At 33.6% G+C, this 22,821-nt stretch overlaps 1 protein-coding gene across 12 annotated transcripts in view; it reads right to left on the minus strand.

The window, feature by feature from the left end:
* Sntg1 (syntrophin gamma 1) overlaps window positions 1-22,821 on the minus strand; it is an 835,631-nt gene that overhangs the window by 510,696 nt on the left and 302,114 nt on the right. The gene's annotated exons all lie outside the window — the stretch shown is intronic.

A 22,821-nucleotide genomic window follows, 5' to 3' on the forward strand; every position in this document is an offset into this window, starting at 1 on the left:
TAGATTTTGGATGGATTTTTTTTTTTTCTCTCAGTTACATGAGAAGTCAACAGTGAGAACTTGTTGAAGTAAATTCTAGACTTGGGTCTTTGGGGAACTATGTAATAGAGTGGATTCTAGAAGCATTATAATGAGTATGTTACTGTAAATTCTTTTTTTTAATTTGAGAAACTGGAAATTCTTTGTTAAAGCTGTTTTCTTCTTTCACATAAAGGTGAACAATGAGTGTTTCTAATTTATTCTAAGGATAATTTTTTGGCTTCATAATTTGTCCTTTCCTTAAGAAAATCACCTTTGGGAGTCTATTTCTATGAGACCCTCGTAATGATTCTCACCTTGTCAAGAGTTTTTCTCCTTTTTTCCTCATGAGGCATGCTAAAATGGAGAAATCAACAATATTCTCATGGTTGCCTTCAGTTTCCTGGTTTTAATTTTCTTTAGCTCTTCTATTCTGCTTGTGAAAATTTTTGTCCTATTCTTGACAACTTATCTATGTACATAAAAAGGATGTTTGTATCCAATTTCTTTGTGTACTGTTACAAAATTTATTCAGGTAATTGGTCTGCCTGCCATTTAGCTGGAACGTGAGGTCTGATTATGATTGCTCTTTACATTACTCTTTGTGTTCCTATATTTTCAAACTTTCCATAATTATACATGTTATCATCATCACATGTTATTTTAAATGTAACATTTGTTTAATCCTACACTTCACAGTAATCAAATATATTGAAATGAAATTATAGACATAATGTAATCATGATTGTTAAGTACTTCATAAATATCCATATTTGTAAGATGAATAGCTGTTTTTTTCTATAAGAACTTATCATTCAAGTACTTGAAAGTATTAAGAATTTAAATATATAACAACAAAACAATGAGTATTCTTACATGTTGGATTCTAATAGCATTAAATGAATGAATTATTTTCTCTGTAAATTTTTAAATTTTTTCAACTACTTTTAAATACTTTTAACTACTTTAGAATAGTTAAAAAGTGATTGAGAAGGAAAACATAATATACAGTGCTAACCATTCTCCCAGAACTGTAAGTTTGTAATTTTCTACAAATTATAAAGAGCCCTTTAGCTCTATATCCCATAAATATTGATGTTAAGTGTATTGCTAATATAGAAACACAGAAAATATTTCTCTCATTTTATAAGACAGCATAAAACAGCATGATAGGATTGTAACTTTTAACTGAAATTATGAAAAATCAAAAATATATGTATCCAAACTGTTTCGAAGGAAATTAGCTCAACCTGAATGTTTCAGAATTTTTGAGATATGTATAAAACTTCCTTTCAAGGTGTGAGGCAGTTTGGAGCTTTTGTGATATTTTACCTTATTCATAGAGAAACAGTTAACAAGAAAAATTTCATAAAAATGGAAGTACTTAAACCACCTTTTTTTCCATAACTCAGTGAAGAATTTAATCTTCAGTCTTTCTGCCTCATGCTCACATCTGCTGCCTCATCTTTTAGCTAAATAATGTGGTCAAAGCTCAGAGCTAGAGATTGGAACAACAGGGTTTGGACAATCTCTGTCACTCCCAGAGTCATTGGAAAATCAGGCAATTTTCTTTGTCCCAGAATGTCAGATGAGACAGATGTCATGATGAGACTGTGTCCAGTCAGTCTGAAAACAGTGCTTTGTATAATGTTAAGAAACACTTAATATAAAAGATTTTTCATACTATAAGTCTATTCTAGATCCAGAGGGTAAATCGGGAATAGAGCTGGCCTTGTGTGCATCCACTCAACATTTTTCTGTTAAATGTGCTATTGGCCAGTGACGTATTTATCATAATGTATCTAGACTCTGCTCTATTCTATAGTTCCCCAAAGACACATATCTAGAATGTACTTCAACAAGTTCTCACTGGTAACTCTTCTCATGTACCTGAGACCAAAAATCCCATGGGTAAAATTTCATGATTGAGACTATAATTGTCAAAATCACACTACATTCATTATATGGACTTGAGGTAAGAGCATCATTACATAGTCAAGACCTATTAAGAGGGTTCTCGAATAGAAGTACAAATGAACAAACTCATCATATGGTAAAGGTCAGGAAATAGCATTTTAAAATTGTTTCTGACATATACTGTAATAGACATGGAATATCTTAACCTACTGCATCATACTTCCTGGGACTGAAAATAAGACTTTTTCTTCACAACCTAAAACTTTCCCTTCACGTGATTTTACAGCAGCAATATAAAGCAAGTTTAGTATATACCAATATGCCAGCCATTCTTAAGTTGCCAGTGTTGAAATGTGCAAACATCCATATCATGACATGGTTTTATTTTTATTAAGTTTATATATCTGTGCTGTTGAATCACAAGCCTAAAATATAACTTCCTTTCAGTGTCAGTACATTTATTACATTAATATTCAAAACTCATGTATTTGTATATAAATTATATATATATTACACATATAATCATAGAAAATATATTTATTTCCTATATTTGTCCTGAAGTTGTTTCCTTCTCAAACTCAAAAATAACTTCTTACTTGTTACCAATGGGCCATTTGGTGTGTTGAACAATCTTTGTATCCAACAAGCCTTGTAATGTGACTTACCATATGCTATTTTGGCATGTATTTTGAGAAGAACATATGTAATATTCTCTAAAATTACCCATTAACTTAATTTTGGTCAATTTTAATATGAAATATTAGAAATTTTCCTGAGCTTATTAAAAAATCTTCAGAAACTAAGATTTATTTTCTAATATAACATGTTCTATTTTAACATCCTAATATCATGATTTAAGCATGTACAAATTTTCTTAAATTGTTCCATTAATAATTTGATCTAATACTCATGGCAGGTGAAATGAGAAACAATTTTGTCTAAGCAATTTAAAACAAAGTGATATGCAGATTAGTGGCAAGCAGTGCCATCCTTCAGTCCATCACAATTCTTAACAGTGTGAATTTATTGATTTGTCTTTTTTCTTTTCACCAGATTCACTAACCTTATATGTGATTATTGAAAAAATAAGTACAATACATTTTTCTTTTAGTAATGTTTTATTTTATTGGAAAAATTGGTGGTCCATATCTGAAAAGAATGTGAAAAATGGTATATAAAATAAAAAGTTAAAACGCCTTGAATAAATGGTAAGGAAGATTAAAAAAACTTCAAAAGTGATCAATAATATTTAAAGAGGTGATTATGATATTGCTCTTGTCTCCTTACAGTCATGGAAAATATTTAAAATGGAAAGATAGATAAGAAGGAAAAATATTAGTCTTGCCAACCAAGTGAACGAACCTGACAAAGGAATCAGCAGGTTTACAGGCCTCATAGCCATCCATGGGTCACCCAAAGAACATATACCAGGATAGAAGATACATCTGACCCATGCTCTTAAATGAGAGAGAAACTCTTAGACTTTCTATGAGAAAAGTCCTTGATTTTTCAATTAGGATTGATCAATGCATGTTGGCAACATGTTCTCAACAAAAATGTACCTATCTTATTTGCACACAATTACTGACTCCACTTTATAATTAAGTTGGATATTACTCATGGGAATTATTTTTGCATTGATTTCTACTAATGATTTATAATTACTTTTACATTGACTCCCATTACACAGGTGGCAAATATAGTGTGAAAGGTGACACAGGATCAAATTTAATTAAACTCATAGTCTTCTAAAACTTTTCTAGAGAGTTTAAATAGTATAGGATTGTAAGCTTGAGATATGTCTCTGTTTATCATTCTTTTTAATGCAGAGAGTTTAGATTCAACTAGTTATTTGGACTCCAATAGTTTGTCTTATTTTTAGAAATAAGTTGCAATTTATTTCCTTTGCCAAAAGCCTCACTGATCCTTGTTACTGTCATTTTAAACACCAATTATATAAAAATCTCAGGATATCATAAGCAAACATCAATCCTTTATATTTAATTAGATATGATACATTCAAGAAGGAACAGAGTCATAACAACCCTCATTAAATAACAAAATGATTGTCATTTTAGATAAACTGTTTTTATTATTGTTTCATAATGTAATTTGTACTTATTTTATTCTAAAGAGTTGATGTAAATAAAATATTTTTAAAGAATTGTTGACAATTTAATATATCATATACTTTGAAATGATGAGTTTGCTAGGTTTTATTTTATTTGTAGTAGAAAATAAAGGTATAGAGAGAAAAGGATAATTTATTTTTCTCTATAACTGTTTTCATCTTTAGTCTTTGGTGCATGATATCAAAATGTTTGTCCTTCCACATATAACTTCTATCTTTATGTATATACATAAAATAAACATAAAACAATTTTATATTTTGCAGAAAAATTTGAGGTTTAAGGTATTATATTGCTGTTCATTATAATACGAAATTTAAATATGGATTTATTTGCAACATGAAGTAGTATTTGAAACCCATGTAAACTTAGAACAATTTATAAAATATATCTGTTTAGATATAAAAATGCCTTCAGTGCTGTATCTATTGTTATTTTTAATTGCTTTTAAGCAAAAACTTAGAAATTTTAATTTTATAAAATAAACTGTAGAGCTGGCAGAGCAGATAGTGAGGACCTTGGCCTGCCATGTGGAGCCCCGCTCCATCCCACCCTTGCCCCACACCCCAGACACCAGCTTAGCCATGCTAGCCCCCACCCCACCCCTACCTCTGGCCTCCTGGCTCTTCCACTACCTGGTTCCACATTATAGAGTTCCAGAGGGTCATTAAGGCCATTGTCCTGAGCTCCAGAAGATAGAGTTGAAGTGAACAACAGAAAGAGGGCCTCTCTTAGGCTCCTTGATGAAAACTGAAGCCCACTGGAAAAGTGAAGAGAATCTCTGCAATAAAGGCACACCAGACCACCATACTTGGTAAGTTGGAGGGATCATCAGTTCCCATCAGAACCTGGACTATCTTCAGAGAAAGGGCAGCTGGAACCTGCAGCAGAACCTTGTAGAGTTCAATGCTGCAGGAGGACAGGGAGCTCAACTTGGGACTTGCAACCAGAAATCTGTCTGAATCTCATGGGTCTGCTCCTGGCTTGCTGAGACTCATTGAAATATATCTGTACACTGCTGCCCATGTTGTCTATTGTGATAGCAGAGACATACCCTGAAGGAGGCCCTTCATTTTTATTTTTTATTTGCTATTTTCAATTTTTTTTGTTTTTATTTTTAATTGTTACTTTTTCTACTCTTTTCAAATTTTTATTTTTTTGTCTTCTTTTTTCATTCTTTTCTTTTTCCTTTCTCTCTCACTCACTCTCTTGCTGTCCCACATTATGCTTCATCTCCCTTTTTGTTCATGTTCTGGCCCTAACTTGGATTTCTTCTTTATTTTTATTTTCTTCTCTTTTTCCTTCTCTCAATTGTCATTAGTTTTAAAGGAAAGGAAATTCAGTTTCTAGCCTCCCTATTGCTGCTGTTAGGTTGTTCTATTCTCATCTTTATTCTTCAATTCTGTCTTTTCCTCTTGTCTTCAACAGTTTCTTAGAGTTTGCATGATTTTCCTGTGTCCTCTGGCCTTACTGCTAACCTTCTCCTATCCTTCTACCTATCTATCCCTCCCTCCCCAACTCTTTCTAACTCCCTATCCTGAAGGGTAAAGTTTCTATATTGAAGAGTTTATTCACTATAAACATATGTTGGGTTGATCTTTGATTTTGATTTAATTCACACACTTAAAGGTGATATATAGATGAATAAATACCACAAATTGTCATTTTCTAAGCTGTGCTAGATGCTATGGTGTTGCTAATTGTATCACTTGGGCTAAGGTTTTGTGATTGATCTAATCAGTTATCCTTCCTGGTATGATGAAAATGAGACTCAGAGTCATTAGAGATTCAAAACCTAAAGATCAGCTATATCTGGAAGACACCTCTGAGAAGCAATCATTCCTTAATTGTTCTAAGTACATCAACAAAGATACTTACAATAAGCAACTTCAAAGTATCAACCCAAGAATTAAACCAAGGACAGTACCAAAAACAAAAATGGGAAGAAATTTAAACAAGGCACAAACTCAGACTTCCACCCCACCGAAAGCAAATTCTAGGGGAAATGAGGTGGAAAAGTCTGATAAGCAGCCACCCAGACACCCTAAATTGACAGCACAGGAAGTAACAAAACAGATGAATGAGGCTCTAGAAAATTTCAAAACAGAAATAATTTCTCCAGGTAACTATAGAGATTGTGAGCAGAGTGAAAGACATGATTAGAGGCTCTAGAACAGAAACAGATACAAAAATAGATGAGCCCAGAACCATGCTGGAAGCTATGAATGCCCAGCATAAGAAAGAAATGGAAACCATGATCACCCAACATAAGAAAGAAATGGAATCCATGAAACATTCAAACAGATATCCAGGAGATTAAAATCTCCATCAAAAGTATTCACAGCAGAATAAGGGAATGTGAAGATAGAATATCAGATATAGAAGACAGGATTGTGGTTACTGTCCATGAAAACAGAGATTTCTTAAAAATACTAAGGGACCACGAGAAATCAATCCAGCATCTGCTCGATGATTCAAAGAAGAATAACATAAGACTGATAGGAGTCTAGGAAAATACAGGAGAAAGTACAATTGACATAAAATTACTGTTCGTAGAAGTAATGGTAGAAAACTTCCCAGACAGAGGTAGAGAAATGCACATACAGATAAGTGAGGCATATAGAGGCATATAGCCACAATAAAAAATCTATACCCAGACATATAATAGTCAAGATCCCAGAAACCTAACAGAAGAACAAAATCCTACAAGCAGTTAGAGAAAAGAAACAAGTCACTTACAAAGAAAAGCCCATTAGAATCACAGCAGACTTCTCAACATAAACCCTCAAATGAAAGAAAGCCTGGAGTGTAGTATTTCAAGCCCTAAAAGAAAATAACTTCCAACCTAGATTGTTGTATCCTGCAAAATTATCATTCAAAATCATTGGGGAAATTAGATATTTCCACAACAGAGAACACCTGAGAAATTTCATGAAAACCGAAAAAGCACTCTAAAGAATTCTAAACAATATCCTAGAAAAAGACAATGAATGTCACAACTCCCTGAGGTCCAACAGAGAGAAGTCATCAAGCAAGGCAAGAAACTAAAGGGAAAGGGGGAAAAAGAGTAAAACATCATGACAAGGATGAGTCAATATCTATCAATTATAACTATCAATGTTGATAGCCTCAATTCACCAATCAAGAGAAATAGACGGACAGATGGATTAAGAAGCAGTATCCAACAATATGCTGTATAGAAGAAACACACCTAACTCAAAAAGAAATTCATAGACTAAAAGTAAAAGGATGGAAAACAGTTCTCCATGAGACAGGGACCAGAAAAAAATAAGGGTAGCAATCTTAATTGCAGACAAAGTAGATTTCAAACCAAAACTAATTAAGAGAGACAAAGATGGTCACTACATCCTTGTGAAGGGAACAATCCAAGAGGAACAGATGACAATATATAAATATATATATGCACCAAATATGAATGCCCCCAACTATACAAAACAAATATTAATGGACATGAAAACCCAAATAACCACTAATACAATTATAGTGGGGAATCTCAATACCCCACAGTCACAAATAGACGGATCATCTAGACAAAAAATCAACAACAAAATTGTAGAACTTAACCAAGCTTTTGAACAAATGAACATAATAGATGTTTACAGAGTGTCTCACCCCACAAAATCAGAATATGCATACTTTTCGGTTGCCCATGGGTCATTCTCCAAAATAGACCACATGCTAGCTTATAGGACATGTTAAAGTAAATGCAAAAGAATTGAAGCTAGGGCCGGGGATTTAGCTCAGTGGTTTTGCCGCCTCCTGCACAAGTGCAAGGACCTGAGTTCAATCCCTGGTACAAAAAAAAAAAGAAAAAAAAAACAATTGAAGCTAGCCCTGGTATATTATCAGACCATGTGCAATAAAATTGGAGATCAATAGCATAAGAAACTGCAAAACCCACACAAACACATGAAAATTAAACAACACTCTCCTGAACAACCAATGGGTCAGAGAGGAAAATTAAGAAGAAATTAGACAGTTTCTACAAGTAAATAATAATACCAGTACAACATATAAGACTCTATGGGGCACAATGAAAGCAGTTCTAGAGGGAGATTCATAGCAGTGAATGCCCACATTAGGAAAATAGAGAGAGCTCAAATAAACACCCTAATGCTGAACCTCAAGCTCCTAGAAAAAGAAGAGCATGACAAACACAAAGCTCACACAAGAGATGAAATTATAAAGATCAGAGCAAAAATCAATGCAATGGAGACTAAGAGAATGACACAAAAAAAATCAAAGAATAGAAGGGTTGGCCTTTTGAAAGAATAAATAAAATTGATAAACACTTAGCCAATCTTATCTAAAAAGCAAAGAAAGGTCTCAAATCCATCCAATTAAGAAGGAAAAAGGTGAAGTCACAACAGATGCAGCAGAAATCCAGAGGATCATCAATACCTGCTTTGAGAACATGTACTCTAATAAAATGGAAAACATAGAAGAAATGGACAGATTCCTAGATACATATGAATTGCCACAGTTGAACGAAGAAGATATAAAAATTCTAAACACCTCAATTACAATTAGTGATATGGAAAAGATAATTAAAAATTTACTAAAAAAGAAAACCCCAGTTCCTGATGGCTTCACTGCTGAATTCTATAAGATATTTAGAGAACAACTATTACCATTACTCTTCAAAGTCTTCAATGAAATTGAAAATGAAGCAATTCTTACAAATTCATTCCAGGAAGCAAATGTTGCTGTGATCCCAAACCCAGGGAAAGACCCAAGGAAAAAAGAGAACTACAGGCCAATCTCCCTAATGAACATAGATGCAAAAACCCTCAATAAGATACTGGCAAACAGAATACAGGGGGTCATCAAGAAGATCATATATCCTAACCAAGTTGGATTTATCCCAGGGATGCAAGGATGGTTCAATGTACATAAATCAATAAATGTAATGCCCTATATTAACAGAGCCAAGGACAAAAATCCTATGTCATCTCAATAGATGCAGAAAGAGCATTCTACAAAATCCAACACCCATTCATGATAAAAACCCTACAGAAAATTGGAAGAGAAAGTCTTTATCTAAACCTGATTAAGTCTATCTATGGAAAACCAACAGCCAATATCATACTAAATGGTCAAAACCTGAAAACTTTCACGCTAATATCAGGAACAAGACAAGAGTACCCACTATTACCACTGCTGTTCAATATAGTTCTGGAAACATTAGCCACAGCAATTAGAAAAGACAAAGAAATAAAAGGAATAAAGATAGGTAAGGAAGATGTTAAACTGTCATTATTTGCTGATGATATGATACGTTACATAGAAGACCAAAAAAATTCTTCCAAAAGACTTCTAGACTTAATTGACGGATTCAGTAGAGTAGCTGAATACAAGGTCAACACTCAAAAAACATTATCCATCTTGTACACAAATAACAGACTCACTGAGAGAGAAATTAGGGAAACAATTCCTTTTACAATAACATCCAACAAAATGAAATATCTAGGAGACAATCTAACAAAGGAAGCAAAAGACCTCTACACTGAAAACTACAGCACTCTGAAAAAAGAGATCAATAGGATATAAGAAAATGGAAAGACATCCTTTGTTTCTGGATAGGAAGAACCAATATAGTGATAATAGCCATATTTCCAAAACTGCTATATATATTTAATGCAATGCCAATTAAAATTCGAACAATATATGTCACAGAACTAGAGAAAACAATCCAAAAATTTATTTGGAAACAGAAGAGACCTAGAATAGCAAAAGCAATTGTAGGGATCAGAGACATGGCAGGGGGTTTTATAATCCAATTTAGGATTACACTATACTACAAAGGTACTGTAATAAAAACAGCATGGTAATGGAAAAGAAATAGACTCAAGGATCAGTGGAATAGATTTGAAGATGTAGAAACTACTCCAAACATACTCAGCCACCTCATCTTTGACAAAGGAGCCAAACATTCCCACTAGAGGAAAGATAGCCTAGTCAATAAATGGTGTTGGAAAAACTGGATTTCAAACTGCCAAAGATTAAAACCAGACCCATACATATCACCATGCACTAAACTAAAGACTGAAGTGGATTAAAGATCTAAATATTAAGACAGAAATACTAAACTTGCTGGAAGGTAAGTTAGGTAGAACTCTTGATGACATTGGCATAGGAAAAGACTTTATGAACAAAGCCTCAATAGCATGGGAATTAGCACAAAGAATCAACAACTGGGATCTCATCTCATTAAAAACCTTCCACACTGCAAGAGAAACTACCAACAGAGCTAACAGACAACCTACAATGTGGAAAAAAAATTTTAGCAGCTGTTCCTCAGGCAAAAGACTACAATCTATAATATATAAAGAACTGAAAAAAATCAGCCCTCCCCAAATTTAAAGACCCAATTCAAAAATGGGCATCTGAAATGAACAGACATTTCTCAGACCAAGAAGTAAAAACAGCAAATAAACTTATGAAAAAATGTTCAACATCACTGGTCATTTGAGAGATGCAGATGAAAACAACATTGAGATTCCACCTCACCCCAAAAAGAATGGCTGCTATCAAGAAATCAACCAATAACAAATCCTGGTGGGGTTGTGGGGAGAAAGGAACCCTTCTCCATTGTTGATGGGAGTGTAGACTGGTGCAACCACTGTGGAAATCAATATGGAGATACCTCAAAGAACTAGGACTAGAGGTCTCATATGAGTCCACTATTATTCTGCTGGGTATCTTCCCAAAAGATTTAAAAGAGTCATATCACAGTGATATATGTGCACCCATGTTACAGCTGCAGTTTGCAATAGCTAAATCTTGGAAACAACCCAAGTGCCCATCAACTGGAAACTGGATAAAGAAGATGTGTCTTTTTTCTAAAATGTAGTACTACTCAGCCATAAAATATGAGAAACTGGAGTCATTTATAGCTAAATGGATGCATATTGAGGCCATACTGTTAAGTGAAATATACAGGACACACATGTGTTAATACCAAGTAGTTTCTCTGGTGTGAGAAACTGAAAGTGTAAATAAGGATTAAAATGATTAAAATGAATAATTGATAATTTGAAATAGAAAGAAAACATCCAAAGTGATAAGGGAATTGGGAAGGAGAGGGGAAGGGGAAAGGAAAGGAGGGATATGAAAAATTATAAGAACAGGAAAAAATGGAATCAAAGTCTTTGTAAATAGGGAAGGGAGCACAGGTAATGGGGAAAAATAAGAACGAAGATACGTCATGTACAGGTACAAGCACCCAATGATAAATGTAAACGTATTGTATACCTAAAGTGTACCAATAAAAGAATTTTTTAAAAAACCCTGTAAGTATCTTGAAGAATAACTTCTTCCAACATTTTCACCTGATTGCTCTGTTTTTCTCTTATGAATTTACTTGTGCTGTAACTAACAGAAGTCCAGTTGCTCTGAAAACCAGAATCCCTGAAAGACAAGTTAGTGCATGTGGAGACATCTGGTGCTCAGCCCTTCCTCAGAGCTGTGGGGAGTCCCTTCTGCCTTCAGAGAATATCAGAACAAATTGTGACAGCCACATTCTGATTTCCGTAAGTGGGATATGGACCCAGATTCTTTGCTGTTTAGTTTCAAAGCCACTGGAAATGCCACTAATATGGCCAAATAAGGTCTCCTTGAGACAAGGAGATGACTTTTTGGGGCAACATACTTTCCCCTTATTTCTAAGCTATCACTTTTCTATCCTCTCTGTTACCAGATTTCCATAGTTTAGCTGAGATAATCAGCTTAAATTGCACAAAGGTGCAATATTTTATTACTATTTTCCAGGTCTTTCTAATATTTTAAGTGTAAAATACTACAGTGGAAAAATGAAAAAGCTTTCCAGGCTCCACATCAAAATGTTATGAGAGATAGAGCCTTATTACTGAATCAAGTAAGGACAATTTCACTGGACAAATAATGCAGCAAAATTTCAGGAGCAGAAAACAAGAAACAGTAGAAAAAAAACCCAGGATATTCTTTGGGTCAACTTTTCCTAGTCCTTAGAAAGTATGAGATGCATACGTCCCTCTATTCACCAATTATGTGCAATTCAAACTCGTACCCTCTCTTATTAACTCATGTGAAAACAAGGAGAATATAGACTTTTGATTTTTCTAATTCTATAACTGAAAAAAGTGCATATTTTATTCTTCCTAAAGTTTGATGAAAAAATACTTTAGATTATTCCCAAACTTATAAAATCTTATACATACACCAAAAACATTATTCCCAATGGTAGGACATGAGGTACCACCACCTACCTAATTTATTAGTGATTGTATCAACACTACTTTCATTTCCTTTATGCTTGCTTTTAACATTCAAGAAATAATCATGAAATCATAATTCGGTAAGACAGAACTATTTGAAGAAAATGCCTGTACAGAATATTTCAATGAGAATGTCTTGCCTAGATGTTAACATGTTGTATCTTGTACATAAACATGATGGTTTGTTTCTTTGTAGAAATATCAGTTGAATGACTTCTATGCCCAAGCAGTCATGCTTACTACTATTTAGGATACTTAGGTATGTAGATTTAATGATATATGTACTTACTACACAGACACAGGGAATGTATGGCAGGGGCTGCACAATGAGAACAAAAATAAGTAAATAAATTACAATAGTGTAGAAGCAAAAGAAAAGTTGCTTCCCAGAAAAGGGTGTGGGAAGAGGCATCGTTTGAGACACAGTTCACCACCATGAAGGCAGGCCTAAAGTGCTCTGTGGCTGCACCCATACATTTTCTGACAGTTCTGGGAATGTTGCAGCCAAGACTTCTATTCAAACTGGTCAGCCTGATTTTACAACACAACTTTTTGGAGGGAGTGAAGGGCGCTTTTGAGTCCTGCCAATCAAGCTGCTTCATGGACAAACTATGTCTGATCTGTTCCATGCAGAATTCTGAAGTTTTCTACCATAGAAAATATATATCTCTCTCATGAATAGACTACATGTTAGAGATGTGAATTAAATGTCTCATCTCACAGTAGCCCCTTGCAGTAGATAAACAGAATACGTACTTATCATTTTTCTTCTTTTTTAATACTATCAGCTTGTTTTTTATTCATCCAATCCTTCCAATAGGCTGTGGATTCTTGGAGAAAATGAGTTGTGTGTATTTCTTTGTCTATCACACTTTACCTAATGCTTAAGACTGCTGGCCTAATGCATGTTCCATGGGTATTTTATGCTTCAGTCCCCTTATCCCTGAAATCCCACATCTTAGCACTACATCCTCTATGGTGCTAAACAGAGATCTTTCTCCTGCAATTTATTTTCATCACTCACATTGGACAGAATCCCTATTATTCATTAGCACCTATCATATGGAAGCCTTTTCATGGTTAAAATGGGCCCCCACCTATTACCAAATGAATACAGGAAAGGGTGTGTTACCCAGGCAACAGAGCTTCTTGGTTTAAATGACTTTCCTGATAATTACAATAGAAGTTTAAAAAAATATTCAAAAAAAATCCTGTTTATAGGAAGTCTTCAGATAAAGAGAATAATGAAAAGATCCGCTAATTTTTATTGAAATAAAAGAATAAATGTCAGCTTTTATATGTAGTACATTTTTATTCATTAAAATTTCCTAAAATTTCTGAAGAGATTTCTTTTACTACAGAGCACATATAATAACTATTTACTATTGTTTGTTATCTATTTCTTTATTAGAAAATATAAGAATCCTTGAGGAGAGAAACCTGTGTATTTTGTTCTTGGGTGTATATTTTTACAGTAGAAATTCAGAAGACTTACTGAAAAGCAAGACTATAAATTTGTTAACTGGCTGTCAGATAATCTTGTGTTATAAATTATTTTATCCTATTCAAACAAAAAGATTTTTTTTGTTATTTTGAAATTTATCATGAAAATAACACTTTATAAATATGAGGTATCCTCTCTCTCTCTCGCTCTCTCTCGGAGTAGGAATTGAATCCAGGACCTATTTTTTTTTAAAGACTAAAACCTGAAACAATAGGTCTTTTCATTGATAATTGTTTCATTTCTCTTGAAACAGCCTTAATTGAAAAGTAGTAATACATAACAGTTCTGATTCCAATTTGTCTTGGAATCTCTGCTCTGACCCTGAAAGCACTGTTACATCATTGGTGAAATGACTAAAAGACCCTTGGCTTCCGAGTTTTTCTATCACGATAAAAAGAGAAAGTTAATTAACATTTAGGAAAATCTGGGTGCAACGATGTACACCTTTGATCCAGCTAATTCAGGAGCCTCATAAATTTGATCCCAGCCTGGAATCTTCGTGATTTAGGTATATCTTGTCTCAAAAGAAAAAACAAAAAGAACAGACTATGTAGCTCAATGCAGAGACCCTGTGTTCAATCCCCAGTACCCCAAACACACAAAAACAAAAAAGAGCTTAACATAGTGCAGCTTACATGGTAAGCATGCAAAGCTTGTCATTATTATTAACTGAATATAATTATCTGGTAAAATAAAACATAATTCTCATAATAAATATCTTTTCAACATCATATAAAATGAAAGCTAACAATTTTTGTTTTTATTAGGTGCTTGTAAACTATAGAGAAGAAATATTTTCTAAACATTTCCACATTCAAATTTCTTCTATTTTTAAATTTGTTAAATAATAAATGTCCAGATTACTTTGCTTTTTATCTGACTATCAGTATGAAATAATAAAAATTAATTGTACAAAATAACCCTAATCCACTGTGATTATATTGCATTACATATTTGGTCTGACTTTTGTAATGCCCTGTTTTCTTACAGTATTTTAAACAAAATTGATTTTAAATATTAGACTTGAAAGAACTAAGTGTAAATTATGAATCAAAACCCCTGCAGTACAGGGCTATTATACACTACCAATTATATCTAGAAACATACATGACTTGGCTAAGAGGAAAGTTAATTAGTGATTATGTACAACTGAGGTTACCTTCTAATCTAGTTGATTTTTTACTCTGCCTTTCCTAATAATTAAAGCTCCACAAAAAATTCTGTCTTTAAAATATGATAGTATCATTGTAATACTTCTTTCAGATATTTGAGGAAATTTTTAAATGTCTCAAACCCAATCATTATTATTTAAACAGAGTCCAACTTTAACAAAAAAAAGAGACCACCATTAAAATATTTTTATTCCTTTTAGGATTGAATAAATTTATTTTTGACAAATTTATTTTCACATTTGTTTAGTTCCTAGGTTAATATTTTATGAAAATGTGCTTGTAATTTACTTAAAAGCTATCTAGGCGAGGCAAACCTGTCTCCTAAGAGAGAAACAGATCAGGTTACAAGCTGGAATCTGGAAGAATCATATATAGATTGTGTTTACAACTATAGGAAGAGATGTAGATAGAGACTAGGCTGGAGCTCATCAGTGGATTGGGAAGGAAGAGTCACTGAGATCAAAGGAGAGAAGGGTGTGTTTCCAGAAGAAGCACATACAACTATGTACAGTACACAGTACTCGATAGTGTGATAGATGACTGTTACTGTTTTAGGTACTTATCATAACATGCTGTGCTTTTCATCCTTTAGTGAAAATTCTACTTATATAAAAGTGTTTACTGTAAAACAGTGTGCTGCTATGCCACTGGTAGCCTCATGTATCTCGTGTTTAACTGCGTATTTGGATAATATCAAGGGACCATCACAGATGATTGACGTATACCATTTCAGTTTGCACTTAGAAGTTGGCATTCTGTGTGGTACTTTGCGATACACATGGATGAAATTGCCTAGTAACATATTTCTCAGATTATATTTCCATCACACATCACATAACTGTATTGAAATTTAAATTAAAAAATTTGCCGTATGTGGAGTTTACTAGTTAATTAGAATTTTTTCTCCAGACCACTATTTGTTCAATATTAGTTTTGAAAATCTTTCTAAAACAAATCACATCTTCTGATGTCTTGTTAATGCTTGAGATTTGTTTTTTTCAATTATATGGAAAAACGTTTAAGTACTTCTCAGTTTTGCTTTGGTTGGGTTCTATTATATTTGAATATTATTATAGTTTTTTCCCTTGCATTGCTTTTCTTTGAATAATTTTTATTTTTGTATATGTGTGTGTTTAGTGCATGATAATAGTTATACATTATTTAAAAAAAGAAAGAAACAGATGATTGACAAGAGAAAGATAAAAAATATTGTAAGTTTAATCCACTTTAAGAAAAATTCACATCCAGATAATTAAGTGGGGGTTTAAATTCATTTCAATGTCTTATTCATTGGAAAACAAAAAGATATATACTAAATATTTTGTGCGAACATAGGTAGAATGTAGATAATAAGAAATGGAAAAAAATTAAAATTTGATCACTTGCTGCAAATAAATCTCATAGAAATAGGTACAGGATTGGAAAATACAGCGAGTCTGTCAGTCACTCCAATTTTCAGAAATTAAACATTACTCTTCCTTGGTTTAAGGCATTAGTAAATTGTTAAACTTAGATGAAATTCCGCCTCTACACAAAATGTATCTATTACATTTTTATCAGAGAATATCATTATGTATTTTTCATAACATTTTAAACCTGAAAGGTCATGAACACAGTATTGCCCTTTGCAGGGCCCATCAATAACAGCAAAATTATTAGGTTGAAAAATTATAAATTTTCTACAAAAGTCATACTGACATTGCTTAGCAGTTTTTTAAGCACTGTATATTCCTTTCTATACCTTAATTAAACTAAAATGTTACTCTTCATTATAATTATAACAAAATTTTATTGTATATATATAAAATTTCACCAAATAGAACTGCAAGAATAACCAAAGTACAAACTTTTGTATTAACCCTGGGCTGAGCCTCCATATCTAGTGCCAAAAACAACTAGAAATGCACAGTTAAAAGGTGCACATTTCAGGTTTATCCTGCACCACTTGGTTTTCTGTACATAGAATAAAACTAAATATAAAAAGATCCTGGACTCAGACATTTAAAAAAAATGTAGACTTCTTGTTTCAGTTGTGTTGTATTAAAAAGCTTACAGGTTCTTATTTCTATCCTTATAAGAAAAGAACTGAACACACCGAAATGCAATGATTATTATTGAACCTATCAGAGAATTGAGGTCTTTTGCCAACTGGCTCCCTAAATCTAGAAAGACTGACAAATGCAGAGAAACAGCTGAGATCAGCTTACTTGGAGGTGAAGCTGCTGGAGGTGTAAACTGGGCGCTTCTGGAAAAAAGCGAACAGCGTGGAAGATTAGACAGGGACTTGTTATTATATTTGAAATGTCCCACAAAATTATTGTGTGAAAGTATAGGTTTTCAGCTGATGGATTTTGGGGAAATGGCTGAATCATAAGGGATCATATACCTCATCAGGTGGATTAGTACAATGATGGGATCATAATGTGGGAATTAGCAGGAGGGACCGGTAATCGTGATGTCAACTTCATTGGAGGGTGAAATATCTAGCAGATTAGTAATGCATACTCCTGGGTATGTCTGAGTAGGTTATGAATGCATGGCCTTGGGTACTATATATGGTTTCTTGCCTATTCCTCTTTGGCACTCTTCAAATAGCTCTCCTCCTTTAAATTGTGGGTGGTTAATTATTGTGTCTCAGCCGCAAGAAATCTGACAGAAGGTGATGGAAAGAGAAGGTGTGACCTCCTTGAATGGAGTATGGAAATGTGACCTTGAGAACTGTATCTGTTCATTGGAAGGCTCCTTCCTTTCTGGCTTTGTCTGTTTTTCTCTGTTTTTTGGCTGCAATGTAGTGAAAAGCTTTCCTCAACCATGGAAACCATGAACCAAAATAAACCTTTTCTCCTTTAAATTGCTTTCTTAGGTATTTTTGGTTACTGTGACCAAAACAAAACAAAACAAAACTAGCTAATATTAGAATGTAAATGGATATTCAGAAACTCCAAGAAAAAAAATCTAAAGAAATGCTAGAATCAAAAGCTTCATAGCAGAAATATGCCTGTAATAGACTAATTGGAAGCCTGGATTTGACAAAGGAGAGAATAAAAGAGTTTTAAAATGCAAATGAAAACATTCCAAACTGAAATACAAAGAGGAAAAAATGAATAGGAATTGTGGATAGGAGGAAGAGGAGGGAATAGAGAAATTACTCAGTATTGTAAGGTATGTGTAATAGAAATATCAAAAGGAAAGAGAGAAATTGAGAAGTATTTGAAGCAATAGTGGCTGAAAATTTTCTAAACTTAATTCAAATTAAAACTACAGATCCAGATACAGAGAGCAGAGTGGGATAAATAACAACAAAAATAAAAAAGAAAAACAGAAGGAAAATCTTGAAAGTAGTTACACGTCTATAGATGGGAGGTAGGAGAATACCTTCCCTATAGAAGAACAATGTAAAAATTACATTGGCTTTTTCGCTTTCTTTTGTTTTACTGTGCTGAGGATTGAATTGTATGTTGCTTGGATGTTATATAAATGCTCCACCTACTGACCTACAGCCCCACTCTCCATATTTCTAATTAAAACCCACGCAAGCAGATGGACATAGAGTAAAGGATTTAGTCTTAGTGACAAAAATTCATTAACTTGAAATTTTATATCAAGTGAAATCATCCTTCATAAGAGAGAGATGCTTACAGAAAAATACAAAAACAAAACAATGAATTCATTGCTAGCATGAAAGCATGTCTATCTTGTATAAAATATTGTAAGAAGTTCACCCAGGAAAAGATAAATTATTTTTCAACTGTATATTGTTTTATTGGTACATTTTGGGTATATGATATAATAACATTCATCATTGGAAATTTGCACCTTTACATACTCTCTTGGTTGTTATTTTTCCCCCTTCCCCTGAACTCCCTTCAACCCCTCCATCCCTCCCTATTTACAAAACTTTGCTTCCTTTTTTTCATTTTCTCATATTAATTCCATTCCCTTCTTTCCTTTCCCCTACTCCTCCCACTTTCCCTTCCCTTTTGCCCCTTTTTTCCTATTTCACATTTTCTATTATACCTTTTAGGCCTTATTTACCCTTTCAGTTTCTCACACTAGAGAAACTATTCAGTATTTACACATGTGTGTCCTATTTATTTCACTTAAGAGTATAGCCTCAATGGGCATCCATTTAACATAAATGTCTCTGTCTCATTTTTTATGGCTGAGTAGTACTCCACTTTATAAAAAAAGAAACACATGCACAGAACCTGGAAGGAAGCTTCCCCAGTGCCATCCCAAGCTCCTAGGGCAGAGAAGCTGAGCCAGTCCCAGCACCCGGAAGGAAGCTCCCATGCCGCTATCCTAAGTTCCTAGGGCAGAGAAGGTGAGCCGTGTGGGAGCCAGAAGCACACCCTCCTCTGTGGAAATGAGAAGACATGTAAACAAGTCTCAAAAACAGACTTCTGGATTACCTACAGCAACCCCAAAGGGAAACCAGGTGCAACAATCTGATACTCAACTACCTGGATTCTCTGAACTGGCAACATAAGAGGATCTGGGAAAAATGAGATCAGAAATAATTACTCAGATAGCAGCAAGTATTTTGCTCATTATGCAAGACATGATTAATAAATCTAGAGAGGACACAGATAAAAAATACAGGATCTGAGGAACATGATGGAATCCCAACGTAGGAAACAAATGGAATCCATAAAACAGATACAAACAGATTTCCAAGAGATTAAAAACTCCATAGAAAGTCTGCACAGCAGAATGAACCAATGTGAGGATAGAATTTCACATACAGAAGATAAGATTGCAATTAGTGAGGAGGAAAAGAAAAATTGCTTTAAAATTGTAAGGGAACATGAGAAATCAATCCAGCAGCTGCTAGACAATGCAAAGAAGAATAACATAAGACTGAGTGGAGTCAATGAAGAAAGAGGAGAGAGTATAGATGACATAAAAAAACTGTTCACAGAAGTGATGGCAGAAAACTTCCCAAGGAGGGGAAAAGAACTTGACATACAGATAAGTGAGGCATATAGGACTCCAGCTAGCCTTAATCAAAAAAAAATCTACACATAGGCATATAATAGTTAGGATTCCAGAAATCCAACAGAAGAACAAAAGTCTACAAGCAGTGAGAGAAAAGAAATAAATCACATACAAAGGAAAGCCCATCAGAATCCCAGCAGACTTCTCAATGCAAAAGGCAAGAAGAGCTTGGAGTGATGTAATTCAAGCCCTAAAGGAAAACAGCCTCCAACCCAGATTGATGTACCCTGCAAAACTATCTTCCAAAATGGATGGAGAAATAAGATACTTTCACGATAAAGAGCACCTCAGGAACTTCATGAATATCAAAGCAGCACTCCAAAAAATTTTGGACAATACCCTAGAAAAAGATAATGAGGATCACAACCCCAAGAAACCCAGCAGAATGAATCCATTGGGCATGACAAATTAAACACAAAAGGGGAGAATCCAACAAAAAGAAAAAGTCATGATAAGGCTGTTAAAACTTTTAACTTCGTCTCCCTAATGAGTGTATAATTCAATCTTGTTATTGTACTGATTAATATTTTTCTGATTCTAGAGTTGCACACCTTTCCTTGTGCTGTACTGACTATTTATCATCTTCTTATGTCCACTTTTTAATTGGGTTGTCTATTAATGAGCTCTAAGAATTCTTTATATATTCTGGTCATAGTTTATATGAATTGTAAATATGGTCTGTTTAAGGACTACTTTTCATTTTAATGATGTCATTTAAAGTTCTAAATTTTGATGGAATCTCATTTATCAATCTTTTTCTTTTATACATCATGTCTTTTGTACACTAGGTAGTTCTTGCCTACCCTTAATTCATAAATATTTTCCCTTATCATTTCTTCTTAAAGTTTTATATTTTTAGGCTTTCATATTTAGGTTCATAGATCCCTTCAAGTTACTTTTATGTATGGAAATAAAGGGTTGAAGTTAATTTTTTATATACGGATGCCAGGTGTTCTAGAGACATTTGCTGAAAACACTATCTTTTCCTCGGCTCTTGAATTAAGTTTATATTCTATAAAATGCTAATGTTAAATAATCTTTCAAAACTCAGTGGACAGTATATATGTGGTTCTATTTCTAGATTCTCTGTTTTATTCCAATGATCTATATATCCTTCCTTACACCAACACTGCTTTGATTACTGTAGCTTTAGAAGAAGTCTTAAAATTAGGTACTAAACATCTTCCAACACTGTTTTTTTTTTAACTTTTCTATGTCCTTTGTACTCCTACATAACTTTTAAATTTCAATATCCAATTCTTCATTTATAGCAAGTATACACAGACCTGAATTTTTATATATACCTTGTGTTTTTTAATCCTGCTAAATTCAAATACAAGTTCTAGGGGCTTCTAGAGATTTCTTAGTATTTTCTCTGTAGATGATCATTTCATCTACATATAAAGATTTTTCTTCTACCTTGCCAATCCTATCCTAATTGTGTCATTTTATTGCCAGATTATTTTGGTTGGGCCTAGTTTTCAAACTTTAATGGACAGAAAAGAGTCAGCATATCTGCCCTTGTTCCCCACCTTAAGGAGAAAGCATTGTATCTTCTCCATTTATATAAGGTGTTCTTGTTGGAAGTATGGAGTACATATCTTTAATCTGTTGAGAAGTTTCTGTTCTACTTCTAGTCTCTTGATAGCTTCTACCATGAACAGCTGTAAAATTTAGTCCAATACTTTTTCTCCAACTACTGACAGGATCATATGGCTTTTTCCTTTCCTCTGTTAAAATGATGACTTTTGGGGGTGGATGTTCCAATGCTGAACCAACACTGCCATCCCTATAAGAAAACCACTTTCTACATACTGCCAGATCTGACTCCTAATTGTTTTGTTAAACAAATTTCTATCTACATTCATACTTTTTTCTTCTATATCTTTACGCAGTTTTAGGATTAGTACAACATTGATTTCTTAAAATGAAGGGAGAAGTGTTCCTTTTTTCCTGCTTTAAATGTTTAATATAATTTATCAGTTAAAATGTATATGAGCCTGCTGTTGTCATATAGGTATGTTTTCAAGCTAGGAATATACTTTCTTTAATAGGTGCTATTCAAATTTTATATTTCCTCCAGAGTTAGTTTCATTAATTTGCCTTCCAAGGTACTTCTTAGAAGTTGTCAAATTTATTTCAAAACAGATTTTTGAAATATGCTTTCTATATCCTTTTAAATTCTGTGAAATCTGTGGTAATGTCTCCTAGGTCTTGATATTGTAATTTAAAAAAATGTATAATTGATATTGTGTAACAGGAAGAAAAGGTCTAAAGGTGCAGAGAAATTGGGGGGGTAGGGGAAAGGAAAAAACATAAGAAAAGGATAAAAATGGAAACAAAGTCTTTGCAAATAAGGGAGGTTGGAGGGGGTGAAGGGAGGGCAGAGGAAGGGGAAAAAAGTAAGAATTAAGATACTCATGTAATGGTACAAGTTCCCAATGATGAATGTAACTGTATTTTATACCAAAAATGTACCAATAAACTTAATGGGAAAAAGAAAAAAAGAAACACATTTTTTTCATACAGTCTCCAGTTGATGGGCATTTGGGCAGTTTCCAACTTTTAGCTATTACAATCTGTGTTGCTATGAACATGAGTTCACATATATCACTGTGGTATGAGTCTTTTAACTCTTTGGGGAAGATACACAGCAGGGGAATAGCTGCATCAAATGGGACTCCTGGTCCTAGTACTTTGAGGTATCTCCATACTGATAAGAAAAGGTAAATTATATATGTCAGATCTATATAATGGAAGGAAGCGCACAAGGAAAAATAAATGAAGTTGAACTATTTTGTCTATCT

This window comes from Heterocephalus glaber, unplaced genomic scaffold (assembly GCF_053883595.1).
Source record: "Heterocephalus glaber isolate CG9 unplaced genomic scaffold, H.glaber_assembly_v1.0 deba00000281, whole genome shotgun sequence".
Lineage (NCBI taxonomy): Eukaryota > Metazoa > Chordata > Mammalia > Rodentia > Bathyergidae > Heterocephalus > Heterocephalus glaber.